Source organism: Sitophilus oryzae, unplaced genomic scaffold (assembly GCF_002938485.1).
Source record: "Sitophilus oryzae breed Bouriz unplaced genomic scaffold, Soryzae_2.0 scaffold_1440_pilon_pilon, whole genome shotgun sequence".
NCBI classification, from domain to species: Eukaryota; Metazoa; Arthropoda; class Insecta; order Coleoptera; family Curculionidae; genus Sitophilus; species Sitophilus oryzae.
This window is the reverse complement of record NW_022146105.1, coordinates 2,273,371-2,291,922: the sequence shown is the minus strand read 5'-3', so window position 1 is coordinate 2,291,922 and position 18,552 is coordinate 2,273,371. Positions and strand designations below refer to the sequence as shown.

Below are 18,552 nucleotides of genomic sequence, written 5' to 3'. Positions count from 1 at the left end.
TATATATCACATATCCACACAGTAGAGTTTGTACATTATATAAAGATATAATGTACAAAGACGTACACACGTTACTGTATGTATATGTGATCATATACAAACAAATATCCTTAAAAACATATGATTTGAACCGGGCTGTCTTTTTGTTAACTTAACAAATATAATAAATACGTTTTGGAGTTATTTGGTTGTTTTAATTAAAAAAAAATTATATATTTTGTCGATAGTTGTACCCTCTGGTGACAAAAGGCTGAACCTAAATTTTTAATTCAGCGTTTTGTCGCTAGAGGCGCTACCATCGGTTAAAAATTTATGCGATTGTAGCGCCCTCTGGTAGCAAAAGGCCGAAACTAAATTTTTAGTTCGGCGTTTTGCCGCTAGAGGCGCTACTATCGTTCAAAAATTTATGCGACTGTAGCGCCCTCTGGTGCCAAAAGGCCGAAACTAAATTTTTAGTTCAGCGTTTTGCCGCTAGAGGCGCCACAATCGGTCAAAAATTTATGCGACTGTAGCGCCCTCTGGTGCCAAAAGGCTGAAACTAAATTTTTAGTTCAGCGTTTTGCCGCTAGAGGCGCCACAATCGGTCAAAAATTTATGCGACTGTAGCGCCCTCTGGTAGCAAAAGGCCGAAACTAAATTTTTAGTTCAGCGTTTTGCCGCTAGAGGCGCTACTATCGTTCAAAAATTTATGCGACTGTAGCGCCCTCTGGTGCCAAAAGACTGAAACTAAATTTTTAGTTCAGCGTTTTGCCGCTAGAGGCGCCACAATCGGTCAAAATTTTATGCGACTGTAGCACCCTCTGGTGCCAAAAGGCCGAAACTAAATCTTTAGTTCAGCGTTTTGCCGCTAGAGGCGCTACTATTGTTCAAAAATTTATGCGAATGTAGCACCCTCTGGTGCCAAAAGGCTGAAACTAAATTTTTAGTTCAGCGTTTTGCCGCTAGAGGCGCCACAATCGGTCTAAAATTTATGCGACTGTAGCGCCCTCTGGTGCCAAAAGGCTGAAACCAAATTTTTAGTTCAGCGTTTTGCCGCTAGAGTTGCCACCATCGATTAAACTGTATGCGAGTGCAGCGCCCTCTGGGAGCAAAATACCGAACTAAAATCGCAAATTTGGTTTGGTTAAGCTTTGGTGAAAAAATGAAATCCAGGATACTTTTAAATCAGATTTATTAAAAGGCAAAAAAATGAACAGGAGTTAAATAGTATACATAATATTATAAATTACCTACATTTTATTAGTGTGATATCTATAAATCTATAAATGCGTGCTGTGTGTCATATATAAATATATGACACACAACACGCATATCGCACTTTGCATGTACATGGACAGATACATATAGTACATGTACGTACTATATTATATTATATAGTACCTACTGTGGTGTATTGTATTATATATATATAATATTACACACACAGTAAGCGCGTACCCGCAAAACCTACTTGATTTCATAGTATTATGAAATCAAGTAGTCTCTGATGGTTACAAGAAACAGTTCTAGGCAGAACTGCCATAGCTATACCAAAAAAAGACCAAGGCGGCATATGGATGTTCTTTCAACGCCGCCTTGGTCCCTGGCTCGGTGCAGCCAGAAGAAGTTTTCCTTGCCCGCTACAATTGTAGCGGACAAGGTCAACAGCGAAAAACTCATTGGAATACTAAAATGATTGTGCAGCAGTGCGACCCAAGGTGTAACGATCTAAAGTATATGGCAGCTGGATTGTGCATGGAATGCATGGAATTCTCCGATGCCACTCTATTCTCTGGATCGCTACAGCCCGAGGTTTTGCACCGGTATGGCCACCTAAAGGTGCGATTTCCTAGCGACGTTTGGCGCACAAGTCTGGCGTCCACGTCTCGACGCACACTGGCTCGTTTTTTGAACGTACGTGGCTAAACCTGTATATATCAATGAAAAGTAATGTATGGCCTTTATAGGGAAACAAACCAGTGCGCGGCGGGTCGCGGACGCCAGACGCCGCTAGGAAATCAGACCTTAAAGAAATGTAAGTTTAAGTTATTAAACTTATACTCCTTTTCGTTTATTGTCTCCTACTACAAATTTTCATTACAGAATTTGAAAATTTTTTGTAGGCAAGACCAACTGCGAAAAGAAAATATTAGTGGTCTGAATCGGATTATAAGGGCGTAAAAAAGGTAAGTAACTGTCGTAGAATCTATAGAATTCTTCAGGTACGTAGTACTTTTCAGTTTTAATATAAAAAACCGTGTGACCCAAGGTGTGACTAAAGAAAAATTACATTACAGTTTGCGTAATTATTATCAGGGTGTCACAGAAATAAGTGCAAGTATTTGAACTGGTAGTATAGTTCAACCCCAGAAACACGCCTATGAGGTTTTTTCGAGAAAAAAAAAATTTGAAATTTCGAAATTTTTTGAAACATTTTTTCGAAATTTTTGTAAATTTTTTAGAATAAAACATAATTTCTTGATAATATGGCAACATTATAGGTATTAGATTAAATTTACAAGAAAGAAAATCCAGAAAAGATCCGCAGTGGTACTCAAAATTTTAGCAAAAAATAATTTTTTTTTGGAAATTTTCAAAGTTATGTTGTAGTTGGATCATTTAACGGATAATAGGAATAATGAAAGAATGAACTATAGGAGCGAAGCAAAAGTTGAGAAAAAATCTACGACAGCCGCTAATCTAATTCTTACCTTTTCTACATCGTCGATTTACACAGCAGCACAATCCTTTAATATCCTACAAATAAAAGACCTCATACATTTTCGCATAAAGATATAGGTGGTTCATTATAGGTACGTGACAAGTTTCTATTAGCATCCCAAAAAAATATTGGTCTAAAAATACCGTCCTTTGAACAAAGCTGTTACAATAACTTAGAAATAGAAGATAGCATTATATTTTGCAGTATATTATAAATAAAATAATATATTAGCATCATTAAGAAATTAATTAAAATAAGAACTCTATGCTACAAATTAATTCTTCATATGACAAAAATTACTTTTTTAAAAATTTAATTTCTCAGAAAGTATGAGCCTCCAGGTAATAAAAACTTGCTTAGCTACTACTGGTTATAATATGTATAGATAAATATATAAAAAGAATTTTAAAAATAACTCTAAATTCATTTAGGAATACATAAAATGTAGACAATGAGTAAAATGTTTAAGAGTAGAATATAAAAACTTTATGAAATGCCAGCATATGAAGAATAATTATTCTTATAAAGTGCTTATATTAATTTTTAAACGGAGCTCTATGAATACAAGTAGAATAAAATTCTACAGTTATAAGAGTTCATTGCATTGACACTAACACTAAAAAATTTAGTTAATGTTCTCTTCTAGATTATTATCTTTAATTTAATTTAAGACGCAACAATTAAAAAATGAAAAATTCTAAAATTAAACAATTAAACTTGCTACAATTTTACAAAAGGGGACAAAGTATAAAACATATTACCAATCATTAATAAATACCACCTTATTCTTAACGTCTTTTAACGCCACCTTTTATATTAATAAAAGAGGTTAATATTAATAATTAAAAAACTGAAATAAGAGGTTTACCACAAAATATATACGTGTCTTTAAAAAGCTATGCCACTGTATACTGAAAAAAAAATTAAAAATGTGTATTGAGACAAAATTAAATGTATTCATATTGCTCATATCGTTTTACAGAAATAAAATATAATCGGCATTAATGTAAAATAGAATAAAATATAAGTGTGCCATTCATGTAACATATGTTAAAAAACTAATTTTATTTATGTATTGCTGTATTTAATTAGTTTAATTATCAGCTGTAAACTGTATAACTGTACTGAGCTAAAAAATAAACTAATACAAATAGACGCGAAAATTGAAAATTTAAAGTTACAATACTTTATACATTAATACGTTAATACAAGAATAAAAGTAGTGTTTTTGTAGTAATAAAGTATATTAGCATGGATATTACTTAACTCAAGTAAGTACTCTAGATGAATTTAATCATTTTTAATAAAATAAAACGAATCTAAATAATATAAAAATTAAAGACAATGGGAATTCAGAATTACACCATTGATGTATCTCTGGTTGCATACCCATTAGAAGAACCAATCCATTGACGTTATAGCTAATAGACTATATATATTTATTAACACTATTAATTAATGTAACTTAATTTATTAAATATACCTTTATAAAAAATAAGCAATAATAAATTTTTAATAGTATTTTTTATTAATACTATATAAAATTTATTACTACGTAATACTACGTATTACCCTGTTGAAGATGAGGAAGAGCAGGTGGGAAGCAACAGCCAGAAGCAGCAAAATAAATACCTACAAGTAAACATACTATAAGTAACAATATTATATATAAAGTATTTATAAGATACTCAAGAACTATTTAACCTAAATATCTAAGAATATATTTAAACTTTATTACTCATTTTTTTTATATTATTGTAAAATTCTATGGACAGAAGAAAACTTTCAAATAAAGAAAATACCGTAGAGATATTATAAAAATACGAAAACGTAGGACAAAGGCAGCTGCAATATTTTTTATTTTCTCCTTCTGCATATAACTTTTTCATTTTTTATTATTGCCCTTCTGTGCTTCTTATTATATCTCTAACGAAAATAAACACTGATTCACAGGTATCCAGTAGCTGCTGCCACTTTTACTGATACGTCAGCACTGGCATGGTTGTAGCACCTTCTAAACACATCTCAGTACCAATCACTAGCACAAAAAAGTATTTACATGGTATCACTACTACGTCAGGGCTGGTGAAACGTTCCAGTGAAACCGGCAATAGCTACTGGATACGTGTAAATCAGACTATAAGATTAAAATTAGAAATGTTTCTTACTTTTAAGAAGAATGCTGGTAGCTCTATCAATTTTGAGATTTGTGACAAGTCTAGACAATCTACTGCTGCTGTTCCATCAACATAAGGGAGGTTAGTCCAGTGTTAGGAATATTGTATTGTAATATACCCTAAAATAAAATAAATAAATAAGTATTGACTTTAATAATAGAGAATCATTGAACTATTAAAATCAGACACCTATTAGTGTCAAGAAAAATAAATAATATTATAAATAAAATTGTTAATAGTAGATAGAAATATACATAATAAAATAATATTCAAATTATTTCTAATCAATATAAATTTTCAGTAGATTAAAATTAAACTTACATTTTTTACAAGCAAATTCCATGTTCCAGATTGCTTCATAAGTTCGACAATCTACTGAAATACATGAAAGAAAAAAAAAAGAATCTATTAAGGTGTACAGCTTATTCAAATAATTTTTTTAACCAAAATAATAATAGCAACCATAATTAGTATTAAGCAATTAGAAATGTATTAAACTTACATTTATAGAAGGAAGATTCAGCTGAAGAAAAGTGCTTTTTCATATTGACCACCGCATTGAACCCTAGTAAAATGTCTCACGTCCTCTCAAAAGAGCTAAACCTCCCCGAGAGACTTGTTTACCAGCAATTCAACTGAAAGAAAAATCCAAATATGTATTAGCAAGTAAATTGTTGACAATCGCTGGCACGAAAAAGTGTTTACATGGTATATATACGTGTAAATCAGCCTTAAGTATAAAATGAAATGTTTCTTACTTTTAAGAAGAATCCTGGTAGGTAGTTCTATCCAGTATTATGAGATTTGTGAACAAATCAAGATAATCTACTGTTGTGGTTTCATCAACATGGGAGGTTAGCCAAGAGTGTCAGGACTGTTAGGAATATGTTATTGTAGTATTTCCTAAAATAAAATAAATAAATATTAGCTTTATCCTACTCTAAAACGTGTTTCAAACTATATATAGTATATGAGAGAACAGACCAGAGTCTTCAAAGTTTTCTCATAGCATATGATTTAAATTAAATTGTTAATAGTAGATGGAATTTTTTTTTTATAACATAATAAAATAATATTCAAATTATCTTAATCTAATCAATACAACTTTTCAGTAGATTTAGAGATTATCTTGATTGAATAGTTGATTAGAGAAATATAAACTTACATTTTTTACAAGCAAATTCCAGTTTCTAGATTGCTTCTTAAGTTGGACAATCTGCTGAAATACTATAAGTCGTACTAGCATCATCTACAGCAGTATCCGGCCGAAGACTCTAGCTTTAGAACACCTAGTTCGTAAACCAGAGGGTGGTGACTCCCTTGGGTACTTATGCATTCTACATAGTTCATCATAAGGCATAACATCAACTTCGGGAGATAATCCAGGTCTCCTCTACAGAAGAAGGTAGCGCCGCGCTCTGGAGCGTCACCCTTTCATCAAGTCCGTTCGGACACCACTGGTAAAATTTACTTACGTAAATTTCATTAATTGCCATCAAGTTAATTAATAATATCCCTGCCGGTTCAGCCATTGGGCGACAGTGTGCTGATGTGTAGTATTAAACCGCGTCTGAAAAGAAAAGTAAAACACTGTAAGACATTTGACACTAACTAAAGGAGAAAAAAAGGTCGAAAGAAAACAAGAGATCAAAGGAAATCGATGGAAAGAAATAATAAAAGAATGGATCTCACCCAAGACAAGTCGAAGCAAAATGAGTTTCCAGCTTGGCACCTCGGGCTTACCGCGCCCGTGCTCACAAGCTGTGAGGGTATACACAGGGTATTACTTAACGACATGGCAATATTTAATGGGGTGATTCTTCAAACTATTCTAAAAAAACTTCATATGAATGTATGTCATCTTAACTATTGAGATATAAGGTGGTAAAATTCTTTAAAAAAAGTTTTTTCATAATAACTCTGATATATAATTAATTACCTTTCCAAATTGGAAACATGTCTTCCAAGCATAAAAATGAATTTTATGATATGCACAAAAAAAATTGTTGTATCTCTTAATTCTTAACATTTTTTTCTCAAAATTATTCAATGTACAACCCGCATATCCGCCACTGGTTGAAAAACATAAAATTGTATATACATCGATACCGATACGTGTATCAAGTTTGATAATGATATCTATAATAACATCAGAGCAATTATGAAAAAAAATGTTATGTCAGAAAATTTTACCACTCTGTATCTCAAAAGTTAAGGTGTTATGACATTTGATTTTTTCTTAGAATATTTCCAAGAATCACCCTCTTTAAATATTAGCGTGTCATTAAGGAATACCCTGTAAAGTAATAATAAGAGGACATAATAATTAAAAAATGAAAAATTCTAAAATTAAACAATTAAAATTATTTCTAGAATTTTACAAAAGGGGACAAAGTATAAAACATATTACCCAATCATTAATAAATATCACCTTATTCTTTATACCTACGTTTGGCTTTAAAAAAATGAGATTAATAAAATAGGCTGATAATAATAATTAAAAAACTGAAATAACGGTTTACTACAAAATATATACGTACTATCTGATTAATAAACAAAATAAAATGCAGGAGATGTACCACAATCACAAATTCCAGAAAAACTCAAATCATAAAAAGTTTCTTTATTTTTCAATTGCTTTTGAAGTTATTAACTTATTTATTTATTACTTATTGTTAAATCATACAAGAAAAACATGAAATAACTGTTATGTAAGGATATAGGTAAAAACGATATTTGATAAAAGTTATTGACAAAAATAAGTAACAAATTTAATATATCTGGAAAGCTAAAACCTAAAGAGCTAAATATCAACCTAATTGTCCCTATATACTTAGTGCGTAATTTAATTTTTACTCCATTAACAGTTCGAGAACAAAAAATAAACAAAGAACTTACAGAATTTTGTACACCATTAAAATGTTCGTAAAATGTCTGATATTTAATGCTCTGTAATAAATACTATTTATAATGACCTTAAAACAAATCGAAAACCAATAATTAAAAATATTAAGACAAGAAAAGCGAAGACGCCATGACGGTTACAAGATTGCAAAAAAAATTAATCCAGATATAATAATATAAAGAAAATATCCAGTACTCACTTTTTGGAGAGCTCAGCGATACCACACACAAGAGTTTACGAACAAATATAGTATACATTAAACTCGCTTTTTATTAAAGAAATCACAAAATTTTAAATGCCGGCGACAGAAAGCTGCGAATCTCTTGGCATTCAAAATGGACATGCGCGACGCCAATACGCCAATTTCCGGAAGACGGCATGACATATGTGAGTTGGCCAATAAGAAGGAAGTCACAGGTGTCACAGCCCTCTTTGTTAACAATAATTTTAATTTTAACTTTATATAGTGGGTTGAATTATTAAAAAGTGGGCCAAATTAATGCCTTTTAAACAGTATTGAATTTATTATTCATAAAATAAAAAATGTTTTTTGAGCAGATTTGTATCTAAATTTGTGAGAAGTCGGCAAAGTTGTTGTCAGTAGATGCCAAAAAAGGGGTACGAGATTATTTCTAAATTTAAAATGTAGAATTAAAAATAAAAAAAATGAAATGTAGGTTACTATAAGGAATGCGAAAATATCGGTCAAGTTCAACTTTACTACAAGTAGGGCAGCAATAACATTTGAATGAAGTTTAAATAATGCCCCTTATGAGAAATTGTTTTAAAGATATCTCTCGCGCGCGGGAACGTATAGGACTACCTCCTTGAGCGACGTCTCCTTGGATTCGGGGATGCAAAAGAAATGCCACGACAGTATAGTTTCATCTATCTGGAACCTCTATTTTAGGGGTAGTTTTTTAATTTGATTTTTTAAGTAAATAATCGAGAATATATGGGATTATCGACTTATCTGAATCGTCATTGGATCCAGGGGCGCATAAGGCATGAACTGACAGGAGTTTCATCCCTAGCAGCCTCTATTTTAAGGGTAGTTTTTAATTTTTGATGTTTTTTTGGTTAATAAATTGAGACCAGATAGAGGACTATCGACTCAATTAAGGTATCGTAGGATTCGTGACTATTTAGGTATCAACTGTAAGTAGTTCCATATCCCTCTACAACCCCAATATAAAAATGTAGATTTTGACTTTTGATATTTTTTTGTAGATAAATCGAGAACACATAGGACTATATCGACTTAGTTGAGGTATCGTTGGATTCAGGGGCGCAATAGGCATCAACTTACTGTGCTTTCATCCCTCTGCTACATCTTTTTTAGAAGTAGTTTTTTATTTTTAATATTTTTGGGAATAAATCGATTTTTTATTGGAATCATGAGCAAAAAAACATATAAATAATACGAAAAACCCGAAACATTCAAGAACGATAGATAAAATGTTATTTTACAAGGTACAATTCAACTATAGATTTAAATATCAGCGAACAAATGTTTATTTTTGTTGAAAATAATTTTAGCGCTGAAACTGTTTCTCTGCTCCAATTTCAGACAACCAGTAAAACTTCTCGAAGAAAATTTTAAATCTGTTTTTGAAATAGATTTTCGGATGAAAATATAGATACTTTATTATTTTTAATCTAATATAATTGAATTATTTAGATAAAATGCTTTTCAAATGGCTCTAAACTTTCTCAAAGAACTCTTCTGCCTCTACAAATACATTAAAAAATATAACTATTAGCATTCAACGGTAAATGTATATTTATATTAAAAATGTTATGATCATTATAACTGAGTATATTTCAACTTAAAAACAACTTTATTATAGAGCGGAATTTTTAAAATTATGTTGATGAATTTTTCTTCTTGAAATAATTTTTCTATGGACTCTAAACTAAAATTTACATAAAAAATTGCCTCTCATCAAATTATAGCATTTGCGTTTAAGTTATGCAACCAGTAAAACGCATATAAAAAATTTAAATACTGAATCTCTAAACTTACACCATAAATTAATAAATAATGTTACTGCTCAGGCAGGGAAATATTTAACTATATGATAGTTCAGTTAATTTTTTATATAAATGTAGAATAATAACATATGGATATGTATAATTCATTTTAGGCGTCTAAATGCAAAACCACACAAGTTCATTCAAATAAATTTTACTGAATACATTAAAAATTTAAAATATTATGAATAGTAAAAAGAATAATACATCTAAAGCATTGAATTTATCTGGTGCATTATTTCTTGAAAATATCTTGCATAAAAATGTAATTCAGGGAGTTTCTCTTGGGATAACGAATTAAATGGTGTATATAGATCTCAATTTTCCAAAATCTGTGATTTGTCGGGTTTTGCATTTAGACGTCTGATTTGATATGTACTATACAGGGTGAGTCTTAAATAAGTACAAATATTTTTAGGGGTAGTATATTTCGACGGCAGACACATACAGGTCTATGAGGTTTTTTTCGCGAAAAAAAATAAAAATTTTGTTTTTTTTTTTAAAAATTTAGGATTTTTTTTTAATTTGTAGTTAAAAAACACAATATCTTCATAATATGGCAACATAGCCAGTAGATAAAATTTACAAGAAAGAAAACCAGAAATGCTCCATTGGTTCTCAAAATTTAAGCGAAAAATATATTTTTTAAAATTTTTAAAGTAAAATATCTTGGTTATTTCGGACTTAAAAAAAAATGACAAAATGTGTTTCTTTTATCGAGATCTGCCAGCCCTGAAAATATTTGCACTTATTTAAGACTTACCCTGTATGTACAAAAATATAAATTATATACCACCGATAAAAAAAAACACCGTTCAGATAGTTTTGAAATGTCGATCAATGACAGTTCCCATATAATTTTACGTAAAAAATGACTTCATTTTCAAGCTATCTTTGACGCTGTTTTCTCGATCGTATGGTATAATTTTACATTAAACGACCGAATATATTGCCCTTTTTATTAAATTTTGCTGAAGCAACTTTCTTGTGTGATTTCTGAGAAGCGAGACTGGGTAGTTTGTTCCGATTTTGTACGCGCGAATACTCACGTCACACACAGAAGGCGTTCATATTGTTTAATGACTTGGGTAATTACGTGTACTGACTGAGGAAAACCGAAAATGTCGGTCAGAACCGTACCAAACCGTCCTTTTAAGGCCAAAAACGATATATGGAGCAATTCTATTGATAGAGAAACAATAGAGCGCTGTTAAAGTCGCACATAGCAATCAGGACAGTAACCAAAGAAAAATTCTGGGCTCACTTCTTTGGGCTCAAAAATCTACTTTTTAATTTTTCTTTACCTATACAGGGTAAGTCATAAATACGTGCAAATACTTTCAAGGCAGGTAGATTTTCAAATAAGTAAGTTCAAAATAACCAAGCTATTTTACTTTAGCAAATTTAAAAAAAAAATGTTTGCTTAAATTTTGATATCCACTGGATCTTTTCTGGGTTTTCTTTTTGTAAATTTAATATACTACCTAATATGTTGTCATATTATCAAGAAATTATGATTTTTAACTAAAAATTCCAATTTTTCAAATTTTTTATTTCGGGAAAAAATAAATCATCGTCGTGTTTCTGGGGTCGAAATATACTACCGCTAAAAATATTTGCACTTATTTAAGACTCACCCTGTATAAATATATTTCTTACGTGAATATAGAATAATAATAGTATTATCTATATAATAGAGAAGATATGGAAGTTAAACAACTAAGCAAAGAATCAGAGACAATCCTGAAATATTCATTAAGAAATTTAATTCCTACTTACTATAAAAATGTAAAAAATTGATAATTTTTTAGATGTATTTCACAGTTTTATTTAAATTACCTAAAATATTGAAAATAGTATAAATGTATAACTAACTAAAAGTTGAATTATATATGGTTAGTTTGAAACCAAAACAAAGTAATACTCTTGAGAATTTTAGTTTCAATTATTTAATAAAATTTTAATAAAAGTACTAAAAATAAAGGGTATGTCTGAGATATTTTTGAAATCAGAGAAAATATCTATGCTATCTAATACACTTCTAATATACAGGGTATCCCATTAAAAAAATGTTTATATCAATATCAAAATCATATAATTTAAACGGTTGAAATCCTGTTGTATATGGGAAAAAATTCTTCCCTAAACGAGAAAAAAATTGATACTACTGTTCTATTAGAAGGTATCTCTTAACACATTCTTAACTAGCAAAAGATAAGTGATAATGAGACTTCTATCAAATTAGGGACCAATTATTTCAAATGTTGTTTGTTTATGACCGATATACATTAAAATCTCGTTTTTGGTAAAAACAATACTCACGAATTTTTCAAAACATATCAACAATGTTTGTTCGCTTCTTTCACGCATAGTAGATTGCAATATACCCTTGTAAATAGATAAATTTGTCTTTCATTTGCAGGGTTTAAAGTAACTGAATTTATTTTAAAGTAACTGACCATCTCTAATTATTACATTTTAGTTGACTTAAATACTTTGATGGAGTGTATGTATAAATAAAACAATAGGTAACGAGTAAATAAACAAAACAAAATTATTACAACATTTTATTGTGCATATATTCCTGAGTGGGCATCGTATGATTTCTATGACGGTTAATATTTATTGATATATCGATAAAAACAAATATTGAGAAAGGCCCTCGAAATCATTTAGATCTAAATCATTAATCAAGATTATTTGGACTAATTGCATATTACTGATTGGCAAATATACAAAATTAGGATTAATTATTCTAAGCACAATTGAAGGCTTTATTTTTGTACGTAAAAAGTCACCTAAAAAACCTAAGTCACCCTATCAAATTTAAAAGCAAAAATTTATTTAAAAATAAAAACAATGACCATAGATGATAAATGATCCACCCTGGTTGAACTAGGTCAGTAATGAATACAACTGCAGCTATGTAGTCCTTGCTTTCTAGTGTATATAGTTTAAGTTAACCTTGAGATGGATCAGAATATGAAGAAAAAGGAGACGAGGCAACGGGTAAGACGCCATTTTACAGTTGGAGTTAATTTTTTGCAAACAAAAAGGCACTCCGTTGTGCAGCTGTTATTCCTTAACTTCTTCAATTAGACGCTCGGCGTAAACCGGGCCTTAGAGTTGGGACCTTCACAAACTGGCTCTATCTTTAATGAAGATTGGACAAGTATATATTTTTCTATGGTCTCATTTGTTTTTTAAAAGGTGTATTAGTGGGTAAAATTTTAAATGTTAGTGAAATCTTGACCTAGATGATACGAGGGCGCATCTAAATGTATCGCCTTTTTTTAAATTATGTTTTGCTTCACAATAGCTACTATATTTTTTTTAAATCTTATTTAAAAAAACAACTTCATCTTAGTGGTAAAATGTATCTACTTAAAGATAGTCAGATTTTATAATAAATAAAACGTTGTTTACATTAACTTGTCAATAATAAACTATTTTCAAACCTATTTGAAAAATACTGAAGATATTGAGAATAAACAATATGTAATGTTTGAAATAGCTATCTGCATATAAAAAGAATATACATTAAAATATGTATTAGTTGGTATAACTTTAAATATTAGTGAAATCTTGACCCACAATATATTATGGTGCATCCAAATGTAGCACCTTTGTTGAATCTCTCTGAACAATTCTAAAAATACGTTTACCTAATTTTTGTTTATTTTAATTAGGTAATCAAATTTTCAAGTTTAAGAAAATATTGTAATTGTATTGCGTAAAAGGAATGTATTCGTAATGCATTTTACTCACCCTTTTGGCAATGTTGTTATTTCATAAATACTGATGATAAAAAATAATCGTTTCATCTTTAATAGGAATCTGAAAATAAAAAGAAAATATATTAAAAAAATTACATTAAAAAAACATAACTATTATAGACAGATCAATAATCGTATTGTGTAGTAATACTACTAGTGTTTGTTTTATATTATAATAAAAAGTTGTAAATATTATAAAAAAATATTGTTCACCGTATTTACAAATCTATTTCTGGCTAGTAATAATATTTTTTAATGAACTATTATCAACCCTGAGATAATTAAACTCAAAAATAAACAAAAAACAAATATTTCCGAAAAAATATTCGATATTTTTCAAATTAACGGAAATCAAACTAATGATATCGCCCTGTATAAGCTATTGACGTCACGGTGTTGTTTTAGACATTTTGATTTTTGAGTATGCCTTAATCACATCTAGTATAATAAATTAAAGCTTCATTACTCAAGTTAACGAGAAAACCTGCAGTAGCAGCAGCAACTGCAGTGGCGTGGCGTTTTTTAAATTTCCCCATCCCCATAAATAATAATATTAATAAGATTATGAAATAGTATTTTTACAACATTTCTATATTCTGTTGTGGAATTATTAAGGAAAAAAAAACAATGAATCGATATGTTAAAATTTTTTGTCGTTGGAAACAGGAAATTCCACGCAAATTTTGAATACACATTCCAAATAGAACAATTTTGGACAAGCCGAGTTTAAGTAATTTAAGAAAAACTGCATCTCATCATATTTTAAAATTAAAACTGAACAGGTAACAATACAAAACCAGTCAAATTTCAACATATCCTAAGGTGTCAACTTATGATTTTATCATTGTCAAATGTTATTTGTTGTGCTGTCTAAACTACTACCTACGTTATATTATATACCTACGGTTAGTGTCCCAGAAAGTCATTTTTGTAATTTAAAACTGGCTCTTTAAAAATAACGTTTAGGAAATATAATTTGACATTGACAGAATTATAGGATGACAACTTAAGGTACGCTGGCATTTGTCTGGTTTTCCATTGTTACCTGTTCAGTTTTAATTTAAAAATAGATGCAGCTTTTCTTAAATTACATAAAATCTGCTTGTCTATAAAATTGTTCGAATTTGGCATGTGTATTCAGAATAGGCAGACCTTTAAAAAACCGATATACTACATTTCAAAATTTGCATGGAATTTCTTATGTTTCCAACGACGAAGCACCACCCGGTATATTTTGTGATACAATAAAATTATTACATGCAGAGTAAATGCATTTGAGATTTGGGTACGAGAATAGAGATATTTCCATGATATTTCATTAACTCTAATGTGAAACAATTACATACTGGTCTATAAAATTATTAATAACTTGGAAAGTACAACTTGAGATTATATTATGTTAGATTTGTTAGATATAAAGTTGTATTTTCCAAGTAATTATATATTTTTCTAGATGCTTATAAATGAACATTAAATTTCTTTAAATACGGACTTCTAAAAATCTTATTTTAATTAAAATATTAATGAATTACATACTATATTGCGCTGTGTTAATTTCGGCACTGAAACAGAAAACTTACAAATATTATTTGTTGTAAATGCTAGGGATTTAGAATGCACGGGTAAAAACTTCTTCTTAAGAAGATTATTTTTTTTTAAATGTAGTATTAAAATCTCTTAATATTCGTGGGATACACACCACTGATAAGTACCTACCAGTGTTGCTTATAATGTTATACATCAAGGGCTCCAATGTCAATACAAGGCAATCTACTAAATATCAGACAATTTATATAGGCTTCTTGTATAATGTTCCGTATATCATATGTTTACATTTTATAAGAAAACCACTTTTACGATTTAAGAGATTTAAATTTATCTGAAAGGCATTACAAATCTAATGTTTTAATTTCTAAACCAATATTATAGAGTTTCGGTTATATTATGGTAGATTTTTATGTATAAAGTTACTTTGGCTCAAATTTCGTTTAGCTGAAAGCAGTTATGTAAAGGTGCGTTTCCACCAAGCACGCAAAATGTTTGCAAATGTTCGCGAATGATCAGTAATATTTGCAAACACATTTATTTGTCCGGTGGAGATGTTATTTAGAATGTTTGCAAACGTTCGCGAACGGTCGCCAACCGATTGGCGATGTTCCGGCCGATGTTGGTACATCAAAGGGATTTGCTGTTTGTGCGCGTTTTGTGGAAACAGGTTTAAACGAAACTTTTTTTAAAACAGGGACTATTTGAATTTGAACGTGTCATTTTGTGTCGATAAAAATTTAAAATGGAGTGGGATACTGAAAAGTGCTTGAAATTGATTGATTTGTATAGATTAAAACCCGAAATATGGAAATCAACCGATAATTTATACCACAACCAATTTAAAAAACATGATGCATGGTGTGATATAGCAGAAAAATTGGAAATTACAGTAGACATTGTGAAAGCTAAATAATCTCTAGAATAATTCTTGATATAAGTGGCTTCGAAACTCTAAAGAGATACATAAGGCTGTTGTATGAATTTCCGGTGGCTAAAAACCGAAGTGTTATAGCCAATCTCAGTTCCACAGGAATACAGTCTCAATTCAGTCTACAAATTTGTATCTTTTTTATCTATTTTAGGACCGATTAACGATATTAAGTATTGAAAGTCTTCTTGTGACATTCTAGAGAAATTCCTAAATAGGCCACTTCTATCATCTGTTGTTATATCACGAATCAGTTGTACTGAGTTTCTCGTTTTCAAGAAGTATGACGTCCAAAACCTATGTTTTCTTTTCTTTTTTTTCATAGTCTCCTTTTCTTTCAAAACACACATTATAATAAAAGCAGCGGCATTTACAATAGCTGTTTTTCGCGCCATTTTGGGCAAATATTCCGGATCGTTGACAAATGTTCACAAACTCACGGTTAATTCGCGAATTCTTGTCCTGTTCAAAAAGAGAAAAATAGAAACGAACCAACATTTGCAAACGTTTTCAAATATTCACAAACAGTCGTGAATGTTTGTTTGTCAATGTTTTTTGGTAGAAATGCACCTTAAGAAATATTTGTTTATTTAGTATTTGGAACCCGTTTCGAATAGTACGTCATAAATTTTTTTCTGCGGAAATGCATCCTTTTTGAGTTTTTCAACTTTAGAATTGCTGAAATCAGTTACATGAAAACACGTTTTTGGTTTTCATTCTAGAAATTTTTCTAAACTTACAAACGTAAAAAACTTCTTGCCGAAGTGTACCATTTTTACTTATTGTTAAAATATTTTAAAATTAAATAAAAGATTGAAAACTTAACTCAGCAATTGAAATTCGTAAACAGGCGCGTTTTAGCTTACAGCGTGTTTTGATTGCTTTGGTTTGGTTTATTTGGTTTCGTTTGGTTTAGTTTGCTTGTTCGTTTTTGTTTATTTTCGTTTATTTTTGTTCGTTTTTGCGGTACGGTATTGATGACGAAATTACAGTATGTACTAAAGTTAAGTTCATACCTACACAAGGAAAGTGTTTAGAATGTAAAGCAAGAACATGTTTTCATGTAACTGATTTCAGTTATTCTAAAGTTAACACTATTTTATGAAAATGACGGATTTTCCGCAGAATTTTTTTTTGTGTGTTTATGTTTAAGTGTTTAGAATGTAAAGCAGGAACATGTTTTCATGTAACTGATTTCAGTTATTCTAAAGTCGGAAAAAAGAGAATGATGCATTTCCGCAGAGAAATTTTTATGATTTTCTGTTTGGAGGTTTCTATATACTGGATGTTTTGTTGTTTTTTTATAAGTGATTTCAACAAAAAAAAGTTCAACCGTCACTTTTGTACGTGTCGTAGCAGCGCAAAATTCGATGAAAAAAACTGAGGCAAAATTTACATGCATAATTTAAAGTCATGTTTATAAAAACGATTTAAGGACCAGTTCATTACCCTAAAAAAATAATAACAGGGCTTTAAGACTTAAAGGCGGCTACCAGAAAATTGAGCAGATATTCAAATGGGCTCAAGAGGTAAAAGTGCTTTATATACCAAGACCATCTTCGTAATCTTGTGAGAAAATCATCAACGGTCAGCAAATTGGTGAGATATCAATAAATTAAATGTTTATCCAACAGAAAAAAAAGTCGCAAAAACTGGAAATTATATTCGGATTCAAAAAAATTGCCATTTATTTCTGAAATGATTTAAAAGGAGATCACATGAAAAACTACCTACTCTGCTAAATAATAAAATAAGACAAAATAACTTTAAAAAAGTGTGAATTTGTGTCGAAAGTCCTATATATAAGCATTTTTTCATAGAATTTGCAAATCTTGATGTGTTGAAGTCGATAAAATAAAAACACTGAGATGACAATGTTTAACAAATAATGCGTGTTTCTTTCTTAAAACATTAGCTTCTAACGTAATAGTTGGCACGATGTTTTGAAACTTTTTAATAACTTTTAGTGATATTATATTAATAACTGACGGATATTGTGACATTGAAACCCCAAGTACTTGTTACCATCCAAAAACCGATGATATTCAAGAAACACATTATCTAATTTTGTTTAGCTAGTGTCGTGGTTGATATACATATATACCTACTGACCAAAAGATCTTATTAAAACCCAAAAGAGATTGATCGGGTCGGGTATAATTATGTAATTACTTCCTTCATGCAATTCCTTTCTTAGTTCAGCACACTTTTTGTTGCACTTATGGATTTTTTGTTTGCATTTTTAATGTGGTGTATTATTCCTTTTGGGATCGGAAAACGCATGTTAAATATAAACAAATTTACGTTGCAACCTTGCAATGATCTTGGTATTACCTTGCAATTTAAAAAGCACGTATCGAAAGAAGTTAAACCTTTAAAGTAATGGATTTAACAAATACCGGACAAATGTCATAAAATATGCCAACAGAAATACTCATTAACATGAAAGGAAGGAAGAAATATAAACTGCAAAATGTAATAAT

General features: G+C 30.1%; 1 long non-coding RNA gene across 2 annotated transcripts; it reads right to left on the bottom strand.

Annotated features, from left to right (window-relative positions):
• Window positions 1–2,476: 2,476 nt before the first annotated feature.
• On the bottom strand, window positions 2,477–13,656 carry LOC115876752. 2 transcript variants are annotated; one of them, XR_004049201.1, is made up of 7 exons: window positions 13,586–13,656; window positions 6,044–6,448; window positions 5,637–5,781; window positions 5,381–5,513; window positions 5,200–5,253; window positions 4,870–4,997; window positions 2,477–4,333 (listed from the first exon to the last, which is right to left on the bottom strand). It is a non-coding gene; the product is annotated as an uncharacterized LOC115876752 (long non-coding RNA). The 2 variants fall into 2 exon arrangements; XR_004049200.1 differs by lacking the exon at window positions 13,586–13,656 and adding an exon at window positions 7,983–8,104.
• Between the last annotated feature and the right edge of the window lie 4,896 nt (window positions 13,657–18,552).